The sequence below is a fragment of the Trachypithecus francoisi genome, unplaced genomic scaffold (assembly GCF_009764315.1).
Source record: "Trachypithecus francoisi isolate TF-2019V2 unplaced genomic scaffold, Tfra_2.0 Lachesis_group15, whole genome shotgun sequence".
In the NCBI taxonomy this organism is placed as follows: domain Eukaryota; kingdom Metazoa; phylum Chordata; class Mammalia; order Primates; family Cercopithecidae; genus Trachypithecus; species Trachypithecus francoisi.
In genome coordinates, this window is record NW_022681460.1 from 7178838 (window position 1) to 7199419 (window position 20582).

Below are 20582 nucleotides of genomic sequence, written 5' to 3' on the forward strand. Positions count from 1 at the left end.
AGCCAGACCGCACTGGGGAAGGCAGAGCTGTCAGGTCCACGCAAAGAGAGTCCCGGCCCCAACATGCTCTCCCGCCTGAGATGCCTGAAGAGCTGCAGGCTGTTCGAAGGCAACGAACCAAACATTCTCCCAGGAAACACTAACTTGGGAAACTCCATTAAAAACCACCCAAGTGAATCAGGAAATGGTGAAGAGGTGACTGAGATGATGATAAAACTATCATTACCAGCCTTTCTTCACGGTGAATATCTGCTTTCGGAAGCTTGAATTTTATGATGCAACTCGCCATGTTCAGTAACAAAAATGGTTTGTGTTACCTCCTAGGTACACAATAGCTAGACTGTAGAAATGGCTGTAGAAATTAGCAACTATCTCAGACAAATACATGAGGATTATCGTGATAGAACAACATTCACCTTAGCCGCAGGCAGCAAGAGGCATTGACTTAGGCAGACTGACTTTCTCCACGCACCCAAGACTGAGTGACAGCCATAAAACCAAGGCTCTGGAATAAATGGCTGCGGAGGCGTCGCGGTTCAGCCGCACTGCCGTTGGTCTAGGGCTGTTCCCTGGCCGGTGGCATGTGGAGCATTTGCTGCCTGGCGTAGCCACTTTGCACTTGAGTGAACCCAGGCCAGATCAAAGCTCTTTCCGTACCCAGCTTTCGTCGGAATCAAGCCGACTGCAGAAATCGCCTTGCCCTGTGTTCCCCCATGGGGCCAGGTAATCTGGTTGAAACAACACTGAGTGGAATTAAACAACAACAACAACAAAATGCTGACAGAAGAAATCAAATAGTTTCTTTCTGGACCAGAAAAGGTATATTTTTGATTCTCAAATGCTGAACTAAAAAATTTCAAGAGCTTTAACGCCCAAGTAAAAGGATTTTCACCTGTTAAGACTTGTAACCGTTAACCTCATCAGTCACAGCTAAAGCTGGCTTTCTTCTGATTGGGTTGTAGTGATGTCTTCCGCTGTGGTGAGCGAGGAAGTGAGTCCTGGGGGCCTGGCTCAGGCCTTGGCAGGTATGTGCAGGTGGAACCCACTGCATATATTATTATCATGTTTCTTGATGACGCTAAGCCTTCACAGATTCTCTGTTGGATTATTCTGCATACATTTCCCCCGCCCACTTTGTATTTGTTTTGTTTTGCTTTTTGATACGGAGTCTCACTCTGTGGCCCAAGCTAGAGTGTAGTGGTGCAACCTTGGCTCACTGCAGCCTCCGCCTCCCAGGTCCAAGCGAGTCTCCTGCCTCAGTCTCCCGAGTAGCTGGGATTACAGGTGTGCATCACGATGCCCAGCTAATTTTTGTATTTTTAGTAGAGACAGAGTTTTGCCATGTTGATCACGCTGGTCTCGAACTCCTGGCCTCAAGTGATCCACCCGCCTTGGCCTCCCAAAGTGTTGGGATTACAGGCGTGAGCCACCACGCTCAGCCACATTTTCCCTTTGTGAATTTAGAAATGGTTGCTTTTGAGTTTTTTTAATATGAATTAAGAAAGGGGAAAAGGAAGGCTACATGTATATTTTATCTTTTAAGATATTTGTAGTTTAAACACTTAGATTAAATTGTCACCATTTGTTTTGCCAGAAATGTGTTTGTTTGGGTTAGCGTGGACTGAATTTACTATATAGAAATAGCTTTAGCTGTTTCAGAATAGGAGTTTTCTCCTGTAAAGTTTGGATAATTATAGGGAAACAGCTATGAATTCCAATCTGGTCTTTTCTGGAGGAGAAAGAGTAAGAAAGAAAAGAAACAGGAGGGGGAAAACCTAGGATCAAATTCTTTTTTTTTTTTCTTTTTAACAATGAGTAAGAGAAGAGTCTTTTGGGGAGAAGCTGTGAGGTTATCTGCTTTTAGAATCCTAAAGAAATGCTTCTTTCACTCTATTTTTTAAGTTTTGCTATGTTACTTTGAGGGGACTCAACTTTTCTCCCCCTTAACCATAATGTGTATTGCCCCATTTGGAATCCTGGGTGTTTCTGTGTCTGGGCCATGCTTAGCCACTACTTCCTTAGCTGACTTCATGTCCTCTTGGAAACTGAAGGTTCCCCACATTCCCTGAAGTATGACCTCACGATGGATATTTCCAAAGTCATGGTTCATGGGTGTGTGAATCGAAGTTGCAATGGTTTTTCAACCAAAACTCACGATAACCATAGCATCTGGCATGCTAGAGATGCCCAAGGGCTCACCCACTTCAAATCTTCTCAGATCTTATTGACATTAATGAAATTCACAAGATTTCTTTCCTCTGAAGATAAAAGCTTTGAAGTAAGCCCTCAATTCCCAGCTGGATGTCTCGTTCTCTTTCTCTCTTCTTGACACCGAAGGCTGGGTCACTAAAGCACTGAGGTACTAAGCCATCATATTTCCAAAAGCTCGAGGAAACGTTTTCATCTTCTGAATGGGGTCGTTGGTCACTTGGAGATACCATGAATCTTGGCCTAACAGTCAATTCAATATCTAAATTTTCCTCAGATAGACAATGACAATTTCTAAACAATTGTCGTTGTCCAACTGCAAAGTAGATTCATTTATCTATGAAATGTACAACAATAACAATGGGGTCATACTGATATAGTGAAGAGAATACTGGACTTCAAGGCAAACAGCCTGAGATAAAATTTTCAATAACTTAGTAGCTACAATATTCAATAATTCACTAGCTATTGAACTATGGGCAGGTTATTTAACTTCTCTGAATCTCAGTTACTGCCTCTGAATAAAGACTGAACTTTGGATACTCTCTGGTTTCTATTCACCTAACATTACTTTTTATAATATCACACAACATAACTTTGGAATAAGCATTTAGAAATGACAGTTATTCAATGGATGCCTGTATTTCAACTGAAAAGATGATCACAAAGCAACTATGTAATTCTTCAGAGTAAGTCAGAAACCTCATAAGCTTCAAAATCAGGTGTCAAGTCAAGTTCTAAGAAAACCTGAAAAGACCAAATGTTTATATAATTAATTCTAGTTAAGAAAGAGTGCACTGTGCAAAACTCATTATTTGTTGAACCCTACACCAAATGCTATTACATTCTGCTATTTCATTAAGTCTATATAGCTTTTAAAGATCAATTATATGGGTTAATTTCTTTTTTACATACCAATTGATAATGATTTGGTCAAGACTACAAAAAAGCAAGCTAGGGTCTTCTCTGATTAATGACTGTTTTGACCTGAAAGTTATACTAAGAAAAATAGGTGAGTTCATCCATTTATCCGTCTACTGGATAATTATAACAATGGATTCAGTCATCATTGAATTAAGCTGAATTCAAGCTTGCGAAGTAAAAGCTCATCTCTTTTCTTATTGGCCAACATGATTCAGTGAACAGACTGCTTCAAAAAAGGAGCAGAGAGTTAAGTCCAGCTGTCTGTGTTAAATCTATTTCTCGCTGTCTTATCTCATGGTGGAGTAATAATAACAACAATATAATGTCATTTACAAAGATCAGGTCATTTAAAACTAACAATAGCCCTATGAGCTAATTACTATTATTATTCCCCTTCACAGGGGAGAAAATTGAGGTTTTGAGAGGTGAGAAAACTTAGTGAAATGATGTAAGCAGTAAGTGATACTGGGATCCCGAAAAAGAGAAATCGAAGTAAGAATCTGCTGAAGTGCAAGAATGATGGTGGGAAGGTTCAGAAAGAGAGGTCTGAGTGTCACATGTCATCACAGCGAGAGCAGAAGGTAGCAGAACATTTGCTACCTACAGAAGAACTTTAGCCCTGTATCATCCGCAGAGAGGTTCCAGGTGAGTCAGTGATGGGGAGATACTGTAGCTGCTGCAACCAACCGGGTAGTGTTTCCTAGGATAGTCAATTGCTATGATAAAAAATATCATTTGTTCTGATATAGACTATTACACTATCTTTACTTCATTACAGATCCTTAAAACAATAGCATTCACAGAGATACAGGCAGGATGACAAAAATCAAGGCCGATTGATTTCAAGGACTTTTCTTTCGGTGCCATAAATACATGATCAGTATGGGGAAGGTCTAGGATCAATTTCACATTTCATCCCCCCCATCTCTATGGGCATCCATTATGATTTATTTTTAGTCTGGTAGATATTAGTTACATAGTATTCTAGACAAGGAAATTATAGGGCTTTAATGTACACAAGATAGATGAGCAGGCTGAGCGTGACTGCCCAGGGACATCATTGCTACTTAGTGGACGGATGCCTGGTATTGGACCAGAGGCGCTAGGAGAATCTATAACTACGGGATCGCAGGAATAGGGTGAGAAGGTAAAAAGGAGGAACATTCCAAGTATCTGAATGGTCTTAGGAAACAAATCAAAAAGTCACATTGAAGTCACTTATGTTGGGAAAGTTTAGGAATCAAAGTTGAAGGTTCCCATTCTCTACGAAGAGTAGGAGAGTCTCTGGTTTTCCTTCAGGGAACGGTTTCTTGTGGTTCTCCAACAGTCCTTGCCGGAATCGAATGTGGTGTGGAGGCTCTCAGATGGTCCCCGGGTAAGTGCGGAAGGCTCCTCTGAGGAGTGCAGGCACCGAGTGTGGGCTCGGAAGGTGAAAGGCTGCCTTCGGCCCTTCTTTCTTTGCGCATTTGCTGCTGTGTGGGACATGGCGGGACCAGGCCTCCCACTCCAGTTCCTCCTGGATCATAGTTAACAGGCTGTTTATCTTTCCATGTTCAAAGCCTCCTATTCCTAATTCACCCTGCAGAACAATTTATCTCGTCATTTTCTTTTCTGGTTAATAACCAGTGTCTCCATGTTCTATAATGGACCAGATTCTAATCCCCAGTCGTCTGGCCCCTGTGTGATCTCATCTCCCTAATGAAGCCAGTCACCTGCTTTCTCCTCCACAATGGGACTTCCTGCTCCACTCAGGCTGGATTTCTTACTGACCCCACTGCATGAAATTTTCATTCATGCCTAAAATTCCCCATGGGAATATTCTCCCCTCTTCCTCCTGGTAAGTTCAAGCTTACCTTTGTTCAGGGCTAGTGTTACTTCCTCTGTGATTTCGACTCCACATCATCTTTCTTTCTTTTGAATTCCTGGAGCACTAGCCTGTAGTCCCCTCCCTGCTTATTTCCAGGTTACTCTAAAACACTTAATAGTTGTTTCCTGTTTACTTAGCCCTTTTGCATTCTACCACTTCATTGGGGGAAAGGATCATGATAATTATGTTATAAACCTCATCGTGGGCATCAAATTCAAACTGGGCACTTGTAAAATGAATGAATGAAAGTATAAGTCAATGGCTACTTTGTGGGTTTACTAGGTCCAGATACTGATATAAGCAAACTCAGTTCTAAATGAACTGTATGGTAGGTGTAGTGGCCATCATTTGCCTAATTCCAATTCTTTGTTTACTGTTTCCATATTTGTGAGTTGTTATCCATGGAAGTAGCACTTACATGAATTTGGAAATGTTTGATCAAGTGAGCTTCAATATTTAGAGGGTCTGTACAGTTAGGGAGTGTCATCTGTCTGCTTTGCAATGCACTCCTCAACTTAAAGTGGGGTTTACCTGGATCATCTTTCAATTTGAGAAGAAAAAAACTTTTTTTTCAAAGTGAAAAATGAGATTATCCCATTTACTTTTTTTTTTTTTTGGAATGGGGTCTTGCTCTGTCACCCAGGCTGGAGTATGATGGCTCGATCTCAGCTCACTGCAACCTCCGCCTCCCCTGTAAAAGTGATTCTTCTACCTCAGCCTCCTGAGTCGCTGAGATTGCAGGGGCCTGCCACCATGCCCAGCTAATTTTTGTACTTTTGTATTTTTTTTTTTTTCAGTAGAGATGGGGTTTCACCATGTTAGCCAAGCTGGTCTCCAACACCTGACCTCAGGTGATCCACCCATCTCGGCCTCCCAAAGTGCTGATATTACAGGCATGAGCCACTGTGCCTGGCCCCATTTACTTTTTAGCAGTTTTTGCTCCAAAAAGAAGAACATGTTGGATTTTTATAGTGCTTTCATTTAATATCTAATTTTGTTTTATATGGTTTCTTTCATAGCTACATGGTAATTTTCAACCAGCTCGCGAAACAGCAAAATAGATGATTTTGATTGGAAAAGAACTGCTGATGGCTGCCCTCAGGAGTGATAAAACCTATTGGAAATAATTGTAACTACCTCTAGACGGGTGCTGAAAACTTTTAAAAATGAGCCAGACTGGCAGCTGCTATCAGACTTTTCCATTTCCAGATAACGTTAATGATACCAGATACAACCCGTTTTCAGCTCCGATTTTTTTTTTTCTGTAATTGAGGCACAAAAATAAAAATTCATCTCAGATGTCTTTTCTTCTTTTTTGTGAGACAGGGTCTCACTCTGTCGCCCAGGCTGGAGTGCAGTGGCATGATCTCAGCTCACTGCGACCTCGGCATCCCGGGCGCCAACAATTCTCCTGCCTCAGCCTCCCAAGTTACTGGGACCACGCGCTACCACGCCTGGTTAATTTTTTAATTTTTTGTAGAGATGAGGTTTTGCCATGTTGCCCAGGCTGATCTCGAACGTCTGGACTTAAGTTATCCACCTGCCCCGGCCTCCCAAAGTGCTGGGATTACAGACTTGGCCCCCTCACCCGGTTCATCTCAGATTTCTAATAAATGTCATCAGCAAACACATTAAACTATGGGGAAGTGCATTTCTAAAATGATGAACTCGGAACTTAGAAGCCTTTGCATATCCATCCCAGTGCTCACCATCGTAACAAGATAAGACTGAATCATTGTAGGTGACTGGGCTGCATAGCAGGGCACAGAGCTACAAAGTAAAAGATTCTCATGGCCTTCATGTGTTGCTTGTTCTATTGAGAAAAATAATTAAATGGATAAACTCACCAATCATGCTTACAATGAAAAAACACGTTACACCATTTCTGTAGATTGGATGTTTCCCCGAATATTTGGGATATATCTCAGCTGGCCTGAAGTACCTACTCTTTGAAAATTCTAAAAGAAATTAATGGATGCAAAATTTGAATAGATTTCCAAACCCTTAGCTGGATATTTTACAGAGTGGGACCATCTCTTCAAATGAACTCAAGTAATGCAAACATAACACATTTAATGAACAAATCAAAGCAGTCTGATGGCTGAACTCAGTTAACTGCTCTGAAAGTGACAGAGTTAAATCCATCAAGCCTTTTACAACTGTCTTAGTTAAAAATAACCTAGAAATAGCTTTCCAAGCTCTATCAGCCTTTATCAGCTTCTACACTGGTGAGTTAAATGTGGCAAGAGACATCCACTTTGCCCCAAGTGTATTAATTCAGGGCACAGTCTGAAAATACTCGAGCTTGCCTGATATTTTTACAAATGTTTAAGGCTCTAAAGCCCAATCAAAGTTTTGGCCATACCGTGCAGAGAGAGAGAGAGAGAGAGAGAGAGAGAGAGAGAGAGAGAGAGAGAGAGAGAGAGAACAGTATCTCAACTGTGGAGGGGAATTTTAAATGTGGCCATTTAATTTGCCACAGCAGCAAAATTGGGTTTGCACAATGGACACTGAAGCTTGTTGGAAATGTTGATAGGTGAAATATGCTGACTTTTGATACTTTTGAATAAAGAATGTTTATTTGTCCGAGTTACATTTTTATCTCTTAAAATTCCTCAGTTGAGTGTACCCGATTGCTTTGCCCTGAATCAGGACATTAAGATTAGTCTGGACAAAGGCAGCATGGAAATGAAAGAACGGGACCCCCGAGGGGCGGAGGCGTGTTCTTGTTGAACAGAAATGGCCATGCATCTCAGCTCTACTGAAACAGGGCAAATAATAACCCATCCGTAAGGACAGGTGCCAGGACAAAAACAAGAGAACACGCATTCCATTTATATTAATTTAATGTGCTGTTGATACATTTTGACAACTATTATTACTGCAGCTTCTATTTTGTCTATACTGTAGCTCCCAGGTAACAGTAGACTGGCCATCACTTAACTCTCCTCCGGGAGAGGACAGGAAGTGTAACCCCACAGAAGGCCATGGACTGGTTTTTGCTTTATTGTTTAATAAAATGGGTTTACTCTACAACCTCACACAGGAGCAACACTTTGAAAGAGCAGCTGCTTCATCCTCAGGCCGTGAGGGAGAGCAGGACTTGTTGTCTGGACTCACCTTGAACTTGGAGCCCTCATCTTTGGGATGTCCCTTATGGGTTTCTTCAGTCTAGATGGGTACCTTGGACCCTGCTTACATCTCTGATGAAGACACATGGTTGTAGGACTTTAGGAGCAAAGAATGTATAGCTTAAGCTTAATCGTTCCATTTTCCTTCAGATATAGTTCAATATGTTGGTGCTTAACCAAATAGGGAAAAGACTGGCTCTTCTTCTGCAAGTGGCATCCAGACGTGGCCATCTGAAGGCTGGTAGCTCTGTTACTTCCTTTTTGTCTCCACAAAGTCCTGATTTTTCCAATTTTAGGACGCAGCTCATGACTGGCCCATTCCCTAGACTGCTGGCTGACTGTGAGAGATGCAGCCCTGATAAGCCAACAGGAAGCAGCAGATGTGACCCTACTAAACTCACGGGAAGCAGCAGATGTGGCCCGACTAAACTCACGGGAGGAAGCAGATTTTATTTTCAAATGCACACCTGATACTTGTGCTTCAAGCCACAAAAAGATCATTCTTTTGTAGTATCACTATGGGATTTAATATTTGCAAAATAATTTATATTTCTGTTTCCCGATTTTGTGTTTTTGAGGCAGGATATCTGAAGGCACTTAATACATGTATTATAATTCCAATTTATGTCACACAAGTAGCTGAATTGAGGGAGAGAGAGAGTATCTCCTTGCCCATTGCTGTCCATAAGGAGAGAACCCGGTTAAGCAGGAGATGGTAAGAAGCATTGGCAGCACCCTGGCTCACATCTTCCCCTGCGGGAAGAGAGCGAGGGTGGAGGCATCAAGGAGATTCCCTTCTGCTTCCCTACAGAGGCGAAAATCCCCGCATCTACCGCCACCTTCTCTGCACAGGTTGCTACGTTGGCCTCTGAGCCCAAAGAAATCCTCCGCCCTCTTCCAGACTCTTCAGCGCCATGGTCCTAGGCCCAATGGGATGGAGTAGACGTCATGGCTCCAGTCCCGGACCAGGCTCCCAAATTCAACGTCGTCTGCGGAGTGGACTCAGAGCCCTGAGTAAACTGAGGCAAATGTTCTGGCAAGCAGGCTCACTCACCAAGCTTCCACTAAGTCTGGCACCTGCCACCTTAGGTCTGGACAATGTAAACCTCCAGAGGTTGATGGAGACCTGGACAAAGGGCTCAACTGATTTTCTGGCTTCACCCCAGTGTGGCCTCCCAGCGTTCTGTTGTCTTCCACCTGCCCAAGGACCCCGGATAGGTCATTCCACTTAGTTCCAGCCTCTTGGCAATATCTGTATTGGGAGCCTTGTGCCCCTACGTGTTTCTATCAGCAAGACCCTGGACTTAAAGACTTGCCATGTGGTGGTGGGTCCTCAGTCTAGGCTATATGTCTTTTTTGTTTTGTTTTCTTTGTTTTTCTTTTCAGACAGAGTCTCCCTTTGTTGCCCAGGCTAGTGTGTAGTGGTGCGATCTTGGCTCACTGCAGCCTCCGCCTCCCCAGTTCAAGTGATTCTCTTGGCTCAGCCTCCCAAGTAGCTGGGGCTACAGGCACGCGCCACCACGCCCGGCTAATTTTTGTATATTTAGTGGAGATGGGGTTTCATTATGTTGGTCAGGCTGGTCTCGAATTCCTGATCTCATGATTCGCCTGCCTCAGCTTCCCAAAGTGCTGGGATTACAGGCATAAGCACCACGCCTGGCCTATGTTTAGTTTTTATAGACACCTTTAGGCTCAAAGGAGCAGCTCCAGTGGTGGGAATTTGGGGAGTCAAGGTAGCCTGGCAGAGGAAGTGCTGATGGAAAGGCAACCCTCCTGGCCTTGAGGACGCCAACTTCATCCTCCACTCTCCTCATCACAGGTAGGCTCTGGCTGCAGGGCAGGGTGAGCAGGTCAGGCTGATGGTTCCTGACATGTCTATGGGGCTTGGGTGATGGGAAGGGCCCCCAGAGCAACAGCTGGAGCATTCGCCTTGGTGAAATACAGCTGTCTTCATTTGGTCACATGGACTGCCTGGTGCTCAGATTAGTGTCTGTTTGTAAACTGGCTTCCCAGTTGGAGGATAAAAGAACAAGGCAATACATCCAAGCTGGGACTCAGGAACCAGGTTCTAATTTGAACTCAGATGTCATCATCCAAATTCTGTGATTTCAAGAAGACCAACTGTGTTCTAGAGCTTCAGCAGCTGAGGACAGATTATTGGACTAGAGTGGGAACGTAGACTAGGTGGCTCACATTCTGGCAGAGAAGTCCGGTAATATGCCAGGTAACCAACCATTAAATAAGAATACTTCAGGGTGAGAAGTCCTAGCAGGGAACGGCAGGAAGGTGATGTGGTAGGGACAGACTCGGGAGGCCACTACAGGCAGGGTGATCCAGAAGGTCTCCCTGGGAAAATTAAATTTAAGCTGACATCTTAGTGTGGAGAAGTTGGTTTGGGAGAAAGCAACAAGCTTGGGAAGGACGTGCAGTGTGGAACAGCAAAGGCAAAGACCTTGAGGTTGGAATGCGTTGTTACCGGAGACGATGATTTCACCGAGTTGTGGCATCTGGGGTCTTCAACATTGATATCTACTATACCTGATTATCATTTGTAATGGCTGTTTAATAGCTACGGAATGGAAGGAATACAAGTTACTCAGCTGTTCTCTGGTTAGGGACATTAAGTCTACCTCCAGATCTGCGCAATTTTTGTTAGTGATGCAATCAACATCTTTGAGCGTAAAGTCTTTTTCCTCAGTAGTATTATTTCCTTGAAGGAATTCTCAAAAGTGAGGTTACTGCTTCAAGGGATATGAACATTTTGTGCTTACTGGTATAGGCTGCCACATTGATTGTTCAGAAAGGTTAGGTCAGTCTATGCTGTTCCAGCAACACGTGCGGGTACCTGCTTTATCACAGCATTGGGTGTTAGAATTAAAATTGTGTTTGCTAATCCAGTGTCTATAAAATCCTACTCTAAGGTTGCATTAGTTAGCATTTTTCTAATTACTAAGGAGGGTTAACATTTTCCCATGTATTGTTTTGCTGTATGAGATTTTTTTTTTTTCCTTTGTGAGAGTGATTTGTTCTTATCTTTGGCCTATTTGTCTACTGGGTAGCAGTTATAAAAGAAACAAAGTCTCATCTTATCACCCTGGGAAGCTAGGGAGTGGACCAGCAGATCTCTGAAGGTAGATTTTTTGGCACGCACAAGCCACTCCAGCATTCATTTCTTTTTGACTGATGCAATAAGCACTATTTCAGAGAGCAGAGGGACGTGCTGAAGAGTCACTATCACTTCTAAAGGTGCCCAGGTGTCCCCGGGCAGCACCCTGGGCACTGAAGAATTGGAAGGATTATGTTAAGCAATGCAGAGGACATTGTACGGTCAGTCAATCATTGTGAGAAGGTGAATTGACGGTCATATACAGAAGGAGGCACATTTACAGTGAATTTGGTTTCTAAAGAGCTTGCTTTACATCCTTATGACTGCACACCCACCCACCCATCAGGTGGCTGTGAAGGGTCGCTAATCAGAGGCAAGAACTCACACTTCTGGGTATAGCCCTCAGGTTTACAAAGTGTCTTAAATTGGATTAAGTATCCATGAGGCTACACAGAAAGTCATTGTTATTTTGGTTTGTATGTGAAAAGTGTTCATTTGTTCAATGTAAACATTCATGATATATTGCAATTGATTTGAACTTGTGTTGACATTTCTACATTTTTTAATATATGGGAAGCCTCTGAAGATGAGAGTGGGCTGGGATGCTCTTGACATCTAGGAAGGCCAGGCTGAAGGCTGGGAGGCAGATAGATAAGCGATAGCTCACTAGGTCCTGGGAGATGAACTTGGAGGAGGCAAACAAAGCTAAGGCAGAAGCATTTGTTCTTACTGAAGGTTAAAAGACCAGTAGCAGTGGAAACTGTAGTCTGCTATTTATCTTTAGGCTAGGGGCAGTGCAGACAGCTGCAACACGAGCCTCCTTATAAAACTATGCCAGCAACCTGAACCGTGACCTCCACTGGAGAAGCATTTCAGTGGGTGTACTGACATCCTCTTTAAGCACCAGTGAGCACCGTGGTGTCAATTTTGTTTTGAGGTTTGGTGATTTTGTTCACCCTCTTTAGTGAATAATAGGGAGACAAAGTCTTTACATAGTCTTATTTCAGTTTAATTAAGGAAACAAAGCTTTGTGGCAGGAAGAAAGATACTACATTGAAAGCAGGTTTGAAAGTTAAAAACAAACATTACAAAAAGATTTTGAATTTCTGAGAGGCAGTGAGCTATTGCAGAATCAGATCGACAGTGGACACAGCTATTCAAGTTAAGGTAAAATAATGATTTGGAGAGATAGTTCAGTACATGTGATCTTTAGTTCGAAATTATCTGGGTATTTCTTTTACTTTTTTCATGTCCCTTTATGTAGTTATGGCCTGTTAGAAGAGACATTATAAATTAAGAAAAAGCCAGCTGTTTACAGAAATCAGTGTGAAGCATTTAAAGTGGTTTTTCTCATATCGAAAAGCTACCGGCTGGTCTAATTATTGCCCTATCTGAAAGACCAAAGTACATTAAAATGCGTGAAATAAATGGCTAGGCTGCCCCATCACGGCATGCTACAGTCATTATTCTAGTAGTGTGTCTTTCAGGAAACCTTTTACGAATCCCATAAAGAACTACATCACTGGGCCCCCAAACATTCCGCATGTAAAATGTCTGATGGTGGGCTGGGTGTGGTGGCTCACGCCTGTAATCCCAGCACTTTGGGAGGCCGAGGCGAGTGGATCGTGCAGTCAGAAGTTCAAGACCAGCCTGGCCAAGATGGTGAAACTCCGTCTCTACTAAAAATACAAAAATTAGCCAGGCGTGGTGGCGGGTGCCTGTAATCCCAGGTACTCGGAAGGCTGAGGCAGAGAATTGCTTGAACTCGGGAGGCGGAGTTTGCAGTGAGCCGAGATTGTGCCACTGCACTCTAGCCTGGGAAACAGTAAGACTCTGTCTCAAAAAAAAAAAAAAAAAAAGCCTGAAGGTGAAGAAAATTACTCAGAATAGTAAATTCCTATAAGTCCTGTTATGATTGTTTTCTGCTTGAAGGAACTCAATGGACTCGCTTTTTAATTAGTTCTACTATTCTACCCCCAAAACCTGACTGCTATAAGATAGCAAATTAGAGCTTTTGGCAAGAAATAGACTTTGGGGGTCTATATTTCCTGAAGAATAAAGTAAAATGGGTTTCCACGAGTCTCCTGACACCCGCCAGGGGCTGCGATGTGAAGACAGCCTCCTGCTGCTCTGGGTTATAGAGTTTAGAACTGCCTGGGGTTTGCTAAGGAAGCCCTTCTGATTAGCAGAAGGCCAGGGCTACTCAGGGCCTCGGGGCACGGGACAAGGATCCTGAATTGGCCCTCTGGGAAGCAAAGTGTCAGGCATCAGGCTAGGAGTTTTATTTGTGCTCCTTCATTTAATCCTTAATTCTATGAGGTTGGCCATGATGCTGAAGATGATGGTAAAGACTCTTGAATACTCTTCCCAGGGATCTATGTTAGCTTGTGGCTGTGAAGGTTAAATAGGGTATATATGCAAAGCAGCTGCTATCTACTAGTAAGTCCTGCAGCAGAGTTTGCTGTAATTATACTCATTATTATAATATCAGTATCAGGGCTTCTTACAAGGTAGTTCTTACAATCAAATGAACTAATTTATAGACAGCACCTAGCTGAAAGCTTGACAATTATGGCATGCTAAAAAATGTTAGTTTCTTTCACTTCCCTAATAAGATCAATTCAAGGAGTTCGTGGTGCATTCATTAATATTCCAAAGCTACCCACTGCACGGATGAGCACATTGTCAAAGTGGGATTTGATATCTGGTCAACCTAAAACTGAAGGCTTGGCTGTTTCCATTCCAGTCTGCTTCCTTGCTAAGGGCACTCAGGGTCGGTGCGGCCAAACCCAATTAACACAGAAATTCCTTATGATTGCCCTTGTAATCACTTTAGGACAGGAGCTCCTCCTAATCTGTGAATTATTTGGTTTTAAACACATTTTTGTCCGTGTCATTTTTTCTTTTGTATGCATTTACATTTTTAAAAATAGGCACGTAGCCTAGAACAATTATAAAAGCGAATACTGCTTTATAATGAACCAGGTAACATTGCCAATATTCAACTCTTTTTGGCTAAAACATGTCAATTTCATGTGGTTTAACCTAAATTTTAGTTCTTACTGTGTGTCAGGCACTATGCTAAGTGTTTAAGTGCATTTAGCTTATTTAATTTGAATTCTCATTAATCGCCACAGCAACCTTGACAAGTTGATAATGTTACTGCTCACATTTTTACAGATGAGGAGCCCATGGTACAGAAAGGTTAAGTTCAACTACCAAACATCAAAGGGAAACCGCCGTATGCAAAAGAATGAAATGTCTTTATAGATGCTTTGGCTGAGAAATTCAGCTGTGATATATATGAAAACAAAGTGAAATAAAAAATACCATTTACAAAAACATTTCTTTACAATGGACATATTATTCAGATGAAAACAGTTTTCCTTCTAATCTTACAATTTTCTATTATTATCCAGCTAATCTATCATCCATCTATAGTTTTCAAATTATCTGTGAAATTAATTATTCATTAAGTAATTAACAATTATAATTACAAATTATAATTTTGAGTCACCGTGATTGGTAGAATTTAAATGCAAAGATATGGTTGTCAGAAAATTTACTAAAAAAGAAAATAAAAATTAGTTCGTAACTGATCCTTAAAAATATGTCTTTCCTTTCAAATTTTCTCCAATGGTTCTCTTTTCCTTGGGCTGCCATTTTACATTCGGGGAAAACTGAGACCAACATTGACCACCTGACCTTTGTTGACTACATTTTAAATGTAAATTTTGCTTTTAGTAATTTTCCTTGCTTCTCCATGAAAATAATGTGTTTACAGGTAGCCTCCTCACTAAGTCTGTAATGTGCTTTTTTAGTGGTTTTAGAAGAATATTTCTGTAGGGGATACAAAATAATATTATGATGACATAATTTGTTTTACTTCCCTGCAATTTCATATAAACATACATAAAGCAATATTATAGCATATTAGCTTTCTTATATGAGATTAAATTCTCATTAATATATTTTTAATGTTTTATGAAAAATATTTTAATACAAAGAAGTACAATTTCCTCATCTATTTTACCACAATTGCATTTTTTGTTTTAGATCATTTTCATTAAAATATCTTCTGTTTCCTAATCAAAAAAAAGTTAATTCATTTTTTTTGGGGAAAGAAATAATTGGGTCATAGTCTATAATTGCTATTGGAGCTATCAGACTAGGTTGTATCTTGGCAAAAATAAAATCTAGGTCGGAACTAGAAAACTTTAAAGTGCTAGAAGATACTGTTACTAGACTTTATGAGAATGTATCAAAATGTGGTTAGTATTGTCATTTTCTCTTCACAGTTACCTCTTTTATATTTATGATGAGAAAAATATATGCTTTCTTCTGGATTTTTATTTTGTTTCCAAAAATGATTAAAATTCTACTTAAAAATCACAACACTGTAAAACTATATTCCCTGTATACCCTATTTTAACATTTGAGTATTTATGTTCACTTTCTCCAATGGTAAGGTGGACTGTCATTATGTATATTTATCTTGTTGTTTTATGTCCACTTAATTCCCCAATTCTTTATGTGGAAGTTACGTATTTTAGTTACAAATCTTTTTCATCTCATGAACTATGGGTAGGTAGGTAATAAGTGAAATTTCTAAAAATCACATTCCTGTAGTTCATGATGTAACTGTCAGCTACACGGTCAGCAGTCGACCTGGGACAGCTGCCTTGTGGTTATACAGCTGCTTTGATCACTCAGAAATAAGCACAGGAGGCTTCACTCCGTTGTTTTGCTTTAACTGTTGCATGTTCTTACCCTTTTTACCTGCGTGGAGCTAAGGGCTGGCTTTGGGCCTCTGGATGCTCCAAACCACAGAGGTAACTTTGGTGCCCAGACACTGGCTTATCCTGGCACGTGCACATACACACGTGCATGTGATGCTCCCATCCCTGCCAGGAAGGATTTAAAGTACTTCCATTCGATCATTACAGCTGAAATCATTGTTGATTGTTGTTGATGACCTAGGTGTCATTAAGCTCTCCAGAGAACAAAATGGTTCATAGGATTTTCCAGAAACTTGACTTGCTGTTGAACTTTTCATGTTAAGAATAAAGGAAAGCCACGAAAAATCTTTTCTGGTGACTCAAACAATCCCTGGATACACTGGGAAGATGTCTAAATATTAGCACTATGTTCGATTTGTACATTCAGGATCAATCTATGTCTATTTCTATCTCTGAAAAAAATCCTTGCAAGTTTGTGAGATTGCCTGCTCACTGATCAGAAGGTAACATCCGTCTTGTGTAATAGCAACGCACAAGGAATGGAGGAAAATCTTTGTAAAGAAATCGAAAAAACAGAACTTTGAACTAATCTGGTTTAGATTACTCAATATTATTAAAGAGTATTAAGGATAGCCCAATGGTCAGGAAATTTAAATGTTTTCAAATTGTGTGCTATTTAAAACAAACATTGGGGGCCGGGCACGGTGGCTCACACCTGTAATCTCAGCACTTTGGGAGGCCAAGGAGGGTGGATCACCCGAGGTCAGGAGTCTGAGACCAGCCTGTTAACATGGTGAAACCCCATTTCTACTAAAAAAATAATAATAAATTACAAAATATAAAAAATTAGCTGGGTGTGGTGGCAGGTGCCTGTAATCCCAGCTACTCAGGAGACTGAGGCAGGAGAATCACTTGAACCCAGAGGTGAAGGTTGCAGTGAGCTGAGATTGTGCCATTGTATTCCAGCCTGGGCGACAGAGCAAGACTCCGTCTCAAAAATACAAAACAAAAAAACCATGGGCCCAGTGATAGTTTCCCATAACAATTCTTCCTCGATTCTGAATTTCTTATGCTTTATTTTAGTGAAAATGTTGTTCCATGAAAAATGTTAAAACATTGGATTATGCTACCAAAAGAGTTTGGTCTTGCCACTTGTAAAAGTGTAGGAATTGCTGGCTTAAGCCCATCCTCTCCACCAGTCCCTCAATTGTGGAGGCTGGTCTTCCTTTCTGTTTCTGTTGCCACCACCACACTTTGTCCCTTATGGTCTGTCTCCAAATTTACCTTCCTGCAATAACCTCTCCACTGCCCTGTCCTGCCTTCTCCTTTATCCCTTTAAGTCCACCCTTTTCCACTGCCTACTTAAACCTTCATTCGCTCAGCTCGTGTTGCATTTCTCGATTGGGGAAAACCTTCAGAAATGTACCATTATCCGTTGAATAAATTTCAGTTTCCTTGGCCTGGCATTAAGCCCTACGTGATGGGCTTCAGGCCAGTTGTCCCCTAATCCTCCCTCACAGCAACATCAGTCTCTAGTTAAACCATGATTGTTACCCCCAGACAAGAGTCAGGGCCTCCCCACCTTCTTATCTGGGCGGGGTCATTTCTTCCTGCTGAGGTTCCTTCCCCAGCTCTACTTATGAAAATCTGTGAAGGTGCCTTGATCTCTGAATCACCAGAGTCAGAAGGCATTTGTCTTTCTTTTAAGCCTCAGCAATGTTGGTGCTTCTCTAGAGGCCCTTGACAAATACCACATTCTGAAGTTACTGAGTTACTGTGAAAATATCTCATTTACAAGAATTAGGCTCCTTGAAGAGGGAAGCCATCTTGGGATCCTCTGTGGTGTCTATCAACTCAGTCGACGTTCAAGAGACGTTTGCTGGAAAAGGAATATGAAGAGAAATCTAGCTGCCTGAGGAAAGGGGGCTGGCCTACAGTTGCATCCGGGTCTCTGGATCCGTGGGATGCAGGTGCCCTGCAGGCCAGCTTTGGCGGGCAGAGGGGTCATCTTGCAGGGTGACCCGCAGGCCAGCTCTGGCGAGCAGAGGGGTCATCTTGCAGGGTGACCCGCAGGCCAGCTCTGGCAGGCAGAAGGGTCATCTGGAGGCGGAGCAGAAACTTGAGAACCCAGACTCAGGGAGAGGCCACTGGGCAGCCAGGCACTGAAGCCAGGAACACAGGGATTTGAAGTAAACGGCCAGGCCAGTGCCTGCCAGAAAGGAAGTCCATGTTCCGAGGAGTGGGAGAAACCGTTTGCTTACGAACCTTTGACCAGGAAAGCAGAGGGGCAAAGAGGCCAGTCAGAGGCAGAGAGGAGGCCCCACCGAGGCAACCCGACCTGCCAATGCCCCTTCCTCTCCCTGCCCTGACCTCAAGCTGAGCTCATGCGCATCGATTTCATTTAACTAACGGCATTTATAAGTGACCATTGTGTGGAAGGCACTAGCTTAAGTGCTCTCCCATTGAGTCATGACACAGTAATAGTGACAGTGCTAACACCGTTGAATATTTTCTATTGCCAGGAGCTGAACTGTGCCTAAATGCATTATTTCATCTAATCTTAGTAACTCAACTGTGAGGCAGGTGCTATGATTAGCATCCTTACTGAAAGCTGACGCAATGGAGGCTTAGACAAGTGACGTGGTTTGCCCAGGTTCCAAGGAATAAGTGGAGGCAGCCCCAGGTCCAGGGGTGGGGGCAGGCTGCCGGGCGCTCAGCTACTCCTCCCCACCTTCTTCCCATTGGCTCAGTCCCTTGCATTTTCACCGGCCCCAGGAGCAGCAATACTTTGTAGATATGGGTGCCTGCCAACATTTTTGGTCCCTTGGAAAATTCTCTTCTACAAAATAGGTTGTGAATGTAACCCAGTCCCCATAAAGATGGTCACTCAGTGATTGCTGTGTGTGTGTGTGTGTGTGCACGCGCACATGTGCGTATGAGAATTAAGTGAATCTGGAGTTGGCACAGGGTGGGGACTGGCTTGTGAGTAGGGTAGTGGGTAACTGGAAGAGGACTGAGGCCGGACGTGGTGGCTCACACCTGTAATCCCAGCACTTTGGGAGGCCAAGGTGGGCGGATCACCTGAGGTCAGGAGTTTGAGGCCAGACTGACTAACATGGTCATTATAAAGTGACCAACCCAGTCTCTACTAAAAATACAAAATTAATCAAGTGTGGTGGTGCATGCCTGTAATCCCAGCTACTCGGGAGGCTGAGGCAGGAGAATCTCTTGAACCTGGCAGGCGGAGGTTGCAGTGAGCCGAGATGGCACCACTGCACTTCAGCCAGAGCAACAAGAGTGAACTCCATCTAAAAAGAAAGAAAGAAAAAAGAAAGAAAGAAAGAAAGAAAGAAAGAAAGAAAGAAAGAAGAAAGAAAGAAGAAAGAAAGAAGAAAGAAAGAAGAAAGAAAGAAGAAAGAAAGAAAGAAAGAAAGAAAGAAAGAAAGAAAGAAAGAAAGAAAGAAAGAAAGAAAGAAAAGAAAAGAAAAGAAAAGAAAAAGAGAAAAAAAAACAGAAGAGGACTGAGTGATGCTGTGGTCAAGGGGGGGTGGTGTACAAGCTCTGCCCCTGCCCTGGCACCAGCTGCCCCTGTCCCAGCTCCGGACTTCATTTCCTCATAGGTAAAGCAGGGAGCAGAACAACTCCCTCCTGGACTAGTACAGGGCCGGGGAGGACAACGTGTACTGCACGTAGTGAGGATTTATCCAATGGACATGCTGTGATGGCCGGGGCTGGTATTTAAACTGCAGCTATTAATAGAATGACATTGCAGAACTAGATTCATGATAAGGCTTCCTTAACTTTCATTTAATTCTGTTTCACATGGAATCTTAAGTATTTTAAACAATTAAAAACAGTTAGAAAGAAATATTGAGGAGGTCAATGCAAAAGAATTAAAAGTTCTTTACAAAAGAAAAACCCAAGATTCATATGAGAACGATAGCTACTCTCAACCTATAATGTCCCTAAGTGAAGTGATTTGGGAATAGTTAGGAAAAGGAACCACATCGTGAAAAACATCTTGGAACTGATTAGGTTCTAACGCATTTAATGCCAAATCAGGAGAGCCAGTAAACTAAAACAAACAATGAGATCAAAGCAGCAGCAAATACTCTGCACACCAGCGAGTCCCGACACACGGGAACTGGCGCAAGGTTCAGTCGGTCCATGGCCAAACAGCCTCTGCTCATGTGGGGTAGATATCAGTGCACGGAATTCCAAATTTGTTGGTGTGGTTTCCAGCAACCAGTTCCAGCCTCCCATCTGCATGCCACAGTCTAGCATCTCAGTGGCAACTGGCTGACCTTGAGCCTGTCCTCGCTGATGGAGGGACTGCTTTTATCACTGGGTTTCACCTTTGCTGGGCAAGACCTTCTCATCTCACTGTAGCAATTCACAGCTAATTGCACTAACGAAGGGCAGAGTCTGAATAAGTCCCCCTTGAAGAACATGCAATCCGAATTCACATGTATCTCTTTTTAGAGCGCATTCCGTGATGTTTTGCTACACACATACCCTCTAAATTGTAGTTATTTTAGATATTCTTCAAAACTAATTTATGTTTCTGTATATTCTGGGAAGGTAATTGGGAAAAGCCATTCAAAAGT

General features: G+C 42.4%; 1 protein-coding gene across 1 annotated transcript in view; it reads right to left on the reverse strand.

Moving 5' to 3' along the window:
• PACRG (parkin coregulated) overlaps positions 1 to 20582 on the reverse strand; it is a 582476-nt gene that overhangs the window by 5521 nt on the left and 556373 nt on the right. The gene's annotated exons all lie outside the window — the stretch shown is intronic.